Source organism: Typopeltis vanoorti, chromosome 2 (assembly GCF_054136105.1).
Source record: "Typopeltis vanoorti isolate ZY-2024b chromosome 2, IOZ_Tvanoo_1.0, whole genome shotgun sequence".
Classification (NCBI taxonomy): Eukaryota; Metazoa; Arthropoda; class Arachnida; order Uropygi; family Thelyphonidae; genus Typopeltis; species Typopeltis vanoorti.
The window spans coordinates 12,543,812-12,554,308 of record NC_143550.1 but is presented as its reverse complement, the minus strand read 5'-3'; positions in this window follow the sequence as shown (position 1 = coordinate 12,554,308).

The following is a 10,497-nucleotide window of genomic DNA, read 5'->3' as shown; positions in this document are numbered from 1 at the left end:
TATGTTATTCAATATTACTGCTCTTTTGCTGAGCTCATCACTATCATACCTAGGCAACATGCACACTGTCTTTCCTCTCTGCGTTTTCTTTTGTACTACTTCAAGCAAAAATCTCATATCTCTCGCTGCCCAATTTACATTACCTCTCAAGTCTTTTGTTCCTACCATCACAATCATCTCATCCACCCTTTCACTTCTTAATTGCCCTAGCCTATCATTCCATCATTCCTCCAGGCAAACAATCCTCATGCATCCTATCTTGGACACCACGGATCACTGAGTCCCCATACATTACACCTCTTACCATCCTGTTCCTCGATTGTTGACATGCATCGCTCACTCTCTCTCTCTCCCCTCTAACACTTTCTGTCCGTGTTTCCCTACTTACCTGCCTTCCTGATATCACTATTCCTGGTTCCAGTGCTCCTTTACATTCTTGTCATTCCCTCTCTCCTACTGTTTCCATTCTCTCCTCTTCTACTATTCCCATAATACTCTCATTCCCTCTCTTCTATTCCTATAATGTTATGCATTATTGGAAGGGCCACTACCCAACCCGGTTTCGACCTTTATTGAGGTGTATTTAAGTAAAGACCTCTCTAAAAATTAGACGATCCCGAAAGATCGCCCAACTCAGCTTTGTTTCACTCAGTGGCAGGATTGACTGCCTCCATCCATCTGTTCTTTGAGTGCTGAGTACATCCTTTGCAGTTCTCAGGATGAGGGCCACCGCAGTTGGCACATTTGGCAGAGGTGGTCCTTGGGTAAGTGCAGGTATTGGTTGGGTGGCTGTCCCCTCATTTCAAACATCAATATTCAGCTCTATATAGATTCTGGGCATGGCCAAACTTCTGGCACCTGTGGCACTGCCCAGAAGATGATATTTTCCGGAGTGGTTCTGGTGTGACGATGAGACCACAGACTGTTTTTAAGTTGTAGATATCCTTGTAGATTTTATGAATCTCTCACTAGGACTAATGGCATGGGAGTCTTGTCTGCTTTGTACATTCTGCTGACCTTGACTGGAGGCAGATCATGAGAATTCAGGTCAGACATTGACACAGAATTTCTGCTGTGTCAATGTCTTCACAGATACCACGATGGACCACTTTTAAGTTTTTATCGGAGCTGAGCGCAAAGGTATGATACTGGATGCCTGTATCGTCCAGTTCTTTGGTCAACCTTCTATAGTCTGTCACTGTTGCTGGCTGGATCTTTATGCCTTCATCCATGTTTTTGGCTTTAATGAAGCCAATGTGCAGATTGGACATTGTGGATCTTAAAGCTGCCCACTTCTGCTTTTCTCTAAGGATGATCGGGGGCACCTTTTCTTTGGGAGAAGTAGCGGCGTCCGAACCCTGAGAATTCTGTTCCATTTTATTATTGTCATTGTGCGGTTCTTCTGTTGTTCTTCGCTTTTTGCGTGCGCGCACTTCTACAAAGTCTGAAGGAGTAGAAGGCACCGATTCTAATTGATCTTCTGCGACAACGTCTGTGACACTTTCCGGGGGAAACGTGTCGTAAAGTTTCACTTTTCCCGGCCAATTGTTGTTAAGTAGTTCACCTAGTCTTATAAATTCTTTATATACCTCCTCGAATATTGTCTCATTTAGCTGTTTTTCCATGATTATCAATGTGAAGTATCTTAAAAAAATAAATAAATAAAACAGAAAAACGCTTACTGTGCAGTTGTAGTCTTACCGGCACTGCTACAAGACTCTGTTACTGTTTTGGCAAGAGCAATGAATCAAAAATTGCATGATCTTAATAATATAATAAACAGACCACAATTCCAAAACTGACCGAGGACATCCGACTACCCCAACTAAAGGCAGAGAATTCATATTCAAAAAACCTCAGTACTTACTTCAATGAACCTTAAACTGCTGCCTGGAGAATACTCAACAGTCAGATCTGGAGATACCAAGGCAGAACAATGGAGAGATCATCTTTACCTATAGGAGTTGCCAAAGGGTATGACATCTTATTATTAAATTACTCTGGATTTAGAGAAAGATATTGAAAGTTTATTTTGCACTTGGTTAGACTATAATAAATTTAGTTACTGTTTCAGGCGCAAACTTTGTTTGCGCCTGAAAATATCTTCAGGACTGAGGAAAGGTAGTGCAACACCAGGAAACTCCGAGCAAAGGTGGACCAAGATACCGTCAATCCTATCTCACATAATGCAAAACACCATAATGCAGGCCCTTCCCTTAATGCATAATATTATACATATCCGAAAGATGTGTTTTGCATTAGGCGAGATACTGAGATAGGGATGATGGTAGCTTGGTCCACCTTTGCTTGGAGTTACACTACCTTTCCTGTCCTGAAGATATTTTCAGGCGCAAACTTTGTTTGCTCACACTTGGATAAAGGATTAAACTAAATTTATCATTGGAAATGAAATAGAATATAAAAGAATCAGTGCAATAACATGAAGTGAAACCAGGAAAATCGGAAACAAGACTGGGAAAAATTTGTATCAAGATTATCGAATGATATAAATGGACCTCAACTAGAGCTATAAAATCATTAAAAAATGACTCAAGAAACAAAGGATAATCTACAATTAGAATGCCCCTTCACAAAAGAATGGACCAATCACTATATAAATGGACCTCAACTAGAGTTATCAAATCATTAAAAAAATGACTCAAGAAACAAAGGATAATCTTCAATTAGAATGCCCCTTCACAAAAGGATGGACCAATCACTATATAAATGGACCTCAACTAGAGTTATCAAATCATTAAAAAAATGACTCAAGAAACAAAGGATAATCTTCAATTAGAATGCCCCTTCACAAAAGGATGGACCAATCACTATATTCAGCTTCTAAACAATAATAATCAAATTGAAATAAAATAAGTAATAAGTCAAGAAACAAATGAAACAATACAGTTAAATGATCTAAAGAAAATATTGGAAAAACTAAAAAATAGAAGAGCTACAGGAGAAGATGGAATAAATTCAGAACTACAAATAAAACTCTAAACGATTTCAATTACGATTAATGAAATTCCTAAACAGAATATGGGAAGGAAACACCCCACAAGAATGGAAGACAGCAATAGTGATAAACCTATTCAAAAAGGAAAGAGAAAGGATTGCAGAAACTACACAGGAATATCTTTATAAAATACATGCTATAATATATATAAAGATATAATTAAAAGTAAATTACACCATGGACCAAGAACAATGCAGTTTTAGGAAAGGAAGATCTTGCACAGATCCCACATTTACACTGAAACAAATTATAGAATAAAGAATAGCATTTAACCTGCCAACATATATAGATTTCCTGGATTATGAGGAAACATACAATCAAATGAACAGAACAAATTAATCAATATACTGTATTGATTAATTTGTTCGAGAGATGAACGCCATTTTCATGTTTGAATATAATTTCTTTTTTCACCTCTATCGTGGTTCTAACAACTTTTCTTTTCGCTTTGCTGCTATCACTATCCTTCTTCGGCCCCACGGTGGCATATTTAATAATAATTTATAAAAAAAAAAAAAAACACAAAATACAAAGAAAATCAAGAAAAGGCACTGCAAATTCAAGAATGCGTTTAAGGGGAAATATGACAGGTATTGTGTGAATAATGATTAGTATGCAATGTTGGATCTCCCACGACGAGTCTTTTGACTCCATGGCGGCACCTTATAATAATAAATATCCACGCGGGTTAGCCTAATGGCTGTGCGCTTCGCAACCATATGCCTGGGGAAGGAGCGTCCTAGGTTCGATTCCCGTCGGTGACGTGAGGAGCCGAAGGATCTTCCTCAGCCATAGCTAAGTTAGCCGGTCTTGGGAGTGGACAGTTGGGCTTTTTTCCCTAGTTTATCCTGGGATTTTTCATCCCGCAAAACAGGCAAACTGGCCTTGAGAACTCAACACTACGGACATAGGATACACCGGGGCGTAGGATTGAGCACCTTATCCTGTGAACGGTTTGAGGTCCGATGATTAATAAACACTCGACACCGCAAGGTAAAAGACGGAAGATGAGATGAGAGATAATACTATACAATAGGTGTCTTAAATTAATTCTCCAGAAATTCCAGCAGGTGTGTGCACACTGAGCGGAGGCTACGGTATAAGTGATGCTCTCCCACCGTAATCTTAGGCTGCGGAGCACGTGGTTACTGGTTTGCCTATTCGGGAACATATTATCCGAGAAGTTTATTCGAGAAAAAATTTCAAGAGTAGAGAAAAAGCAAAATCATAGGAATTAAAATAGGAAATAAAGAATTAAGCAGCCTTTTGTATGCTAACGATCAAGTTATTTTTTCTGAAAATGAAGACCAATTACAGAAAAATCTACACGCATTGAACAAAATAGAACAGTATGAAATGCAAATCTCAATAAATAAAACAAAATCAACAGCATTTCAAGGTAAAAAAAATTAAAAGATGCAAACTAGTCATCCACAACAAAGTAATAGAACAAGTGAACAAATTTAAATATCTAGGAAATTACATAAGCCCCAATGGAGAAATCGACACTGCATATAAAAAGCAAAAATTACTAGCAGTCACTGGTACTTTGAACAGACACTTCAATAAAGATATATCTAAAACAACCCAAATAAAACTATATGAAATAATAGTCAAACCAATTCTGAAATATGGCAGTGAAACATGAACTTGGGGAGAACGAGATAAAAGACAAGTGGAAGCTGCAGAAATGAAGTTCCTAAGACCGCTCACAGGCTATAAATGAATAGACAAGATAAGAAATGTAGAAATAAGAAAACAATTATCCATAATTAACATAACAGAAGACTTCACAAACTATAGAAAGAACTGGAAAAACCACGTAGAAAGAATGAATGAGGACAGATGGCTAAATATTGCCTGGAAATATAAACCAAAGGGATACCAATCAAGAGGAAGACCCAGGAGGAGATGGACAGAAGATAGTTTAAACCCTGAACATGTCACAGGCAAACAATTGCCTAACATTCGAAGCCAAGAAGAATAAATTTATACAAAAAAGATGGGTCTATACATGAATGTCCTTTTCTAAAGCCATTCTGATTCTAACAAAGTTTTCAGAATGCTTATTTCAATCGATGGTGAGTTAGCCGATCTCATACGGTGGTAGCAGGGTTTTTCATCCCGCATACATACAAATCGGCCCTTCAGAACACACGCAATTTACAGACAAAAATTACTAGTTGTGGTGGTGTTGGAGGTGGGCGGTAGATGGCGTTGATTCGTAGTAGAGGTAAGGTGTAGAGACAGTTGAAGATGTCCTCCCGCGATGAGTCTTCGGACTCCTTGGAGGTATCAGGAATAATCAGGAATTATACCTCATTTTTCAGTCTTCTTTATGACCTTGTTTATAAATAAGAATTTATATCGTTCTTTTCTATTCTTTTGTTGGATTTCCTGTTGAATAAACATTTAAAAAAATCTGTTTCACAATTGTCGATGTATTTTTCTTACCCCTCTCTCCCATTTCACACCCCGCTCAGTGCAATAACATGAAGAGAAACCAGGAAAATCAGAAGACAAGACTGGGAAAAATTTGTATCACGATTAAAGAATGACATAAATGGACCTCAACTAGAGCTATAAAATCATTAAAAAAACGTCTCAAGAAACAAAGGGTAATCTACAATTAGAAGGCTCCTTCACAAGAGAATGGACCAATCACTAATCTTGAACTGCTAAACCATTTGTGGTGTTTCTTTCTTTTTTTTTTAAGGAACATTTCATTACATTCTTTTTTTATATCTATTGATTATTATTTTTTAATATCTGTTCCACACAAAAAAGCCACAATATCTGTATGGGTAAAAGGAAAGAAGGTGGGATCTGTTCACATTCTGTTTAAACAGCTGAAGGTTGCATTCTTTAGAGAAGCTAGGGTGAAACTGTTTCAAAGAACAGAAGTAGCTGCTCTTCTGAAGCATTAGAAAACGGATTAAATATAGCAAATGAAATTACCGTTTTTGTTGGACTAACTGCTTTTCCATGCTTTGGAATTCTTATAATGCTACACTTTTTTTTTTTCTTATGCGAATGCCATTATATCAAAAATGTTACTGACCACTTCTTCCCAAATTGATGAAACCAAGAAAAGCATGCAATGGCCAGAGTGGTGCTTCCCTGCAGCACATGAAGTGTTCTTTCAAGTTAATGATCCTCAAAGTAGGTCCCAGTGTCGCCTTCTCACAACGAGGCCAGAAAAATGATAGATTACTGTATTTCCATTTTGCAAGACATCAGACAGGGCAGAGATTTGGTGGCATTGAAGTCTACAGAGTTGTCTTTGCCCTGTTGGGATATAGGTAGGTGATCACAGTTCAGGACATTGGTCATGGTTGATTTTGAGGATTCTAAAACATGAACACTACAAGATTTGTCAAATGAAAAAGGGGAAAGTAGTGTACCATCATCAGCAACAAAGCTATGGATAGGATTAGAAGTCTGTGAGAGCAAGAGTCATTGATATATCCGAAAAGAGAGGGAGAAAGAATAGAACCTTGGGGGTAGTCCTGCATTGGTGAGGAAATCTCAGGAGAGCAAACTGTCCTCCATGAGTGAGCATTATAAGATTAGTCCAACTGGTTCGACAACTGAGAAAGTTGTCGAACCAGCTGCAGAGTGTGAAAGGCAGATCATAAGATGGCAGTTTGTTAAGTAGGCCCCTGTGTCAAACCCGATCAAATGCCTCTGAGATGTCAAGGGAAACCACCCGAGTTTCTCCAAATTTGTCCATGGCTAAAGTCCAGAGATGGGTGCAGAAAGAAAGTTCGGGTGTAGATCATAAGTGGCAGAATCCATACTGCTGCAACTGAATTGTTGGTAGGTGTCCATGTGGTTCACGAGTTGGCTGTTGACCTTCTCCATAATTTTAGAGAGAACAGAAGTGAAAGTCTCATTCTTCACTTCACATCTTTCAATAAGGAAAAACTAGCTTTCCGATACCAGAGATCCAGCAGTCAAAGAAAGAATTAGAAAAACGTCATGTGGTTGAGGACCAGAACGTCTTTCCTGATCACCTAGAAAAATGAATGCGAATGTCATTTCCAATGAGGCCTACATAAGGGCTATGTAGGCCTTATTGTTAAAAATTCTTTTTAGATTCGTTACTTATTGAAGAATTATAAAATAGGCTCACACTTATATGCAACAATACAATAACAAAAATATCGAAGTTAAGAGGTACAAGGCATTTTTTTAAAAGGGTTCTTGCACATTAACCCCAGGGATCACACTTTGAGAAATGTAAGCCAAAAGTTCAAGGAATTTTAATAGCACACATGAACCAGTAATATGACCTTCTGACACTATAAGGGGTGAGCCAACAGTATGCCAGCAAGCTGCGAGCCTGCATTCTTGAGTTGTGCGCTTTTGTAATGTCATTTTTTTTGTGGTTTGCCGATTTCCTTCTCCAACTGAAATGGCAGATTTTAAGAAGAAAAGATACTGTGTCAAATTTCTTTTCTGAAGTTGAAGGGAAATATTGCAGTGAACTTCATAAAGTATGAAGTTCACTGCAATATCAAGCCAATGTCGGTAGTGTCCCTTCCCCCATCCAAGACATTGTCCACAAGGAATTCCTCTTCCACCCCTACCCATCCAAACTGTCAGATTTTGAAGCGGTTAAGGAAGAATAATCATTCAGAGCAACATTTGAACAATTAGAACAAGAGCTGGTGATAGCATAACACTTCCAAGTTCTCGGTTTCCGAAAACATGACAGTCATTCCCATCTTCCCCTGTGACTTTTTTCTGTTCCCCAAAATGAAATTCCAGATGAAAGGGCATCGTTTTGACTTGATTGAGAAGCTCCAGGATCACAGGAGGTGCTCAACACAATCACACTTTAATGGATGATGCAATTGTGGAAAGACCAATGTATACATGCCCAAGGGGACTACTTCAAAGGAGACAGTGGAAACTAGGAGTTAGGATGAGGGGCGGCTCATGCACAGCCACTATAGAAGTGCAGCTCCACAATTTTTCTCGATACATAAATATATTTATATATTTGCTTGTAATACTTAATTTTATCATCAATAATCCTATACAATTCTCTTATTTTGTATAAAAAATAATAAAAATCCATCTTGTAGCACTTAGGAGGGCGAAGGACGCTAGCGTCATATTGCTACGTGCGCAAACATATGCACGTCATAGTGAGATACGAGCTATTAGCGTAATGTAGCACTGTCCGTCGCGCAGTTCCACTGTTGTTTATATGCAGTTCGCGCGAGTAGTAGTGTGTTCGTAGTGCTCATTGTGTTTACTCCGTCTCTTTAAATATTTGGATATTACAGTTAAAGACAACATTTGCTTTTACTTTAGAACATTATCGGGGTTATGATAATGGATTTTATTTTTAAGTAATTTTGAATTAAACTTGTGTAGCTCAGTAGAAGTGACGTTTGCACTTTACAGAGCTTGGCCGCACGGCGGAAGGCATTCGAATGTAGTCGCCGACTAGAGGAACTTTTTCGAAGCCTTTTCTCGACCGGTTCCAGAGTTAGTAGATCTCTGGCATGGGCTAGCGGGATTTTCCTCCCGGATACTCGAGTTTTTCGTCCCCTGAACTCAAGAAAATCGGCCGTCGAACCCACACTATTTTCAGACATTAAATATATTGTTAGGGTTAGGAACCACCAGATGGCGACACTTACTAGCCGCCACTTCACTGCGTGCCGATTAATTAGCGATCGCCTTGGGCCAGTAGCCAATCAGAGATAGGCTACCAGTAGAGATTGAACTGCCCACGCAGTCTCCAAAAGTTAGATAGGGCTTAAAAACGGCCTCGCCTACTCCCTATACTGGAACAAAAAGGCGTTAGCTGATAGCTGAATTATACTAAACTGTATAATTTTATCGATAATAAACAATATTTTTTCATGTTTACTTTTTTTTTTTTTTTTACCATAATTTTGATAATTTATGGCAGTGGATGTGGCGTTTGCACACCACCGCGCTAGGCCGCACGAAGGAAGTCTTGGTTTCGAGTCTAGTCGGCGACTAGAGGAAATTTTTCTAAGCCTTTTTTCGACCGGTTCCCGAGTTAGTCGATCTCTGGCACGGGCAAGCAGGCTTTTCCTCCCGGAAACTCAGGTTTTTCGTCCTGTAAACTCAAGAAAATCGACCGTAGAACCCACATTATTTCAGACATTAAATGGCGAAGGTTGGTCGATTGGTAGAGCCTCTGCTACTAATGGCTCAGTTAAGTAAGTTTGAGCGCGGTTAGTAGTTGGAAGGGGCCAATCGTTCGATGCTGTCGGCACACTCTCCCTCGATGAGTCTTTGGACTCCCTGGAGGTGTCAAAATAATAATAATAATAATAATGTGTTAGGGTTAGAGACCACGAGATGGCGGCACATTTGAGCCGTCTCTCTTCACTGCGTACCGCTTAATTAGTGATAGCCTTGGGCCATCTGTCTCTGATTGGGTACCAGTGGAGATTGAACTGCCCACTCAGTCTCCAAAAAGTTAGATAGAGCTAAATGGCCTCGCCTACTCCTGTATATACGGGAATAAAAAGGCGTTAGCTGATTTTTTTTTTTTTTGATAATTTATCCAAACACGAATAACACTGTACTTACAGTGTGTATGTATATTTAGAAAGTTGCAAGCATCCCCCACGATTGATTTCAAGCCGGGAGCCGCCACTGGTTAGAATAAACATTTTTTAATGGTAAAATTCCCAGAAATTTTGAATAGCATTGTAGCACTTTGAAATTTTGAATAGCACCTTGTAGATGCAACTTTCTGGCATTAATTAGCGATCAAATAATCTACAATCACTAGCCTGCCTCATATTTTAGTTGGAAAACAAATTAATTGTACCTGATATTGAAAGCTAAACTACATAAATAATAAAATAATTTGTTTCATTTAAAAAAAAAATTAAATTCCACAGAGACGTTTCATACATAATGTTATTTGCATGTGCCATGCACATGCATTTTTTTATTTATTTTTTTAATGTAGAGTAGAGTTTCCAGAAAGAATGAACATTTTCAGGTTACTTCTTATGATGAGTAGTGTGGTCTTGCACTGGATGACAAAATTTACCTTCTACCTAAAGACAATTACAAACTTCCATGCTTACCTTTTGGCCAAACCATCCTGGTTGCAAGCAATCCTCCAAATAGAGACTTTTGTTCTGCAGGAGTAATTCACCATCTGTGTGAGACTGACTAACTCATCTTCATCTGAAAAGCTGTTATAAAGATCTTTCTATGTCTGCCTTCAAATCCAAGTTAATAAACAAGGAGCAAATGCCAAATGGTCCTTGCAGCAACTATGCTGACACCTATTAAAACCTGATGAAACACGTCATGCCAGCTGTTACAGCACTATGTAAGTATATTTTTACTTAACCATATCCTCAGTTATCTCACCATCAAGCTGATTATCCAGTACGATCAGATAACAGATATCATTTTGATTGTTTTTGTGAGCATCTCACAAGAGTGAAAAATATATATTGTTTGTG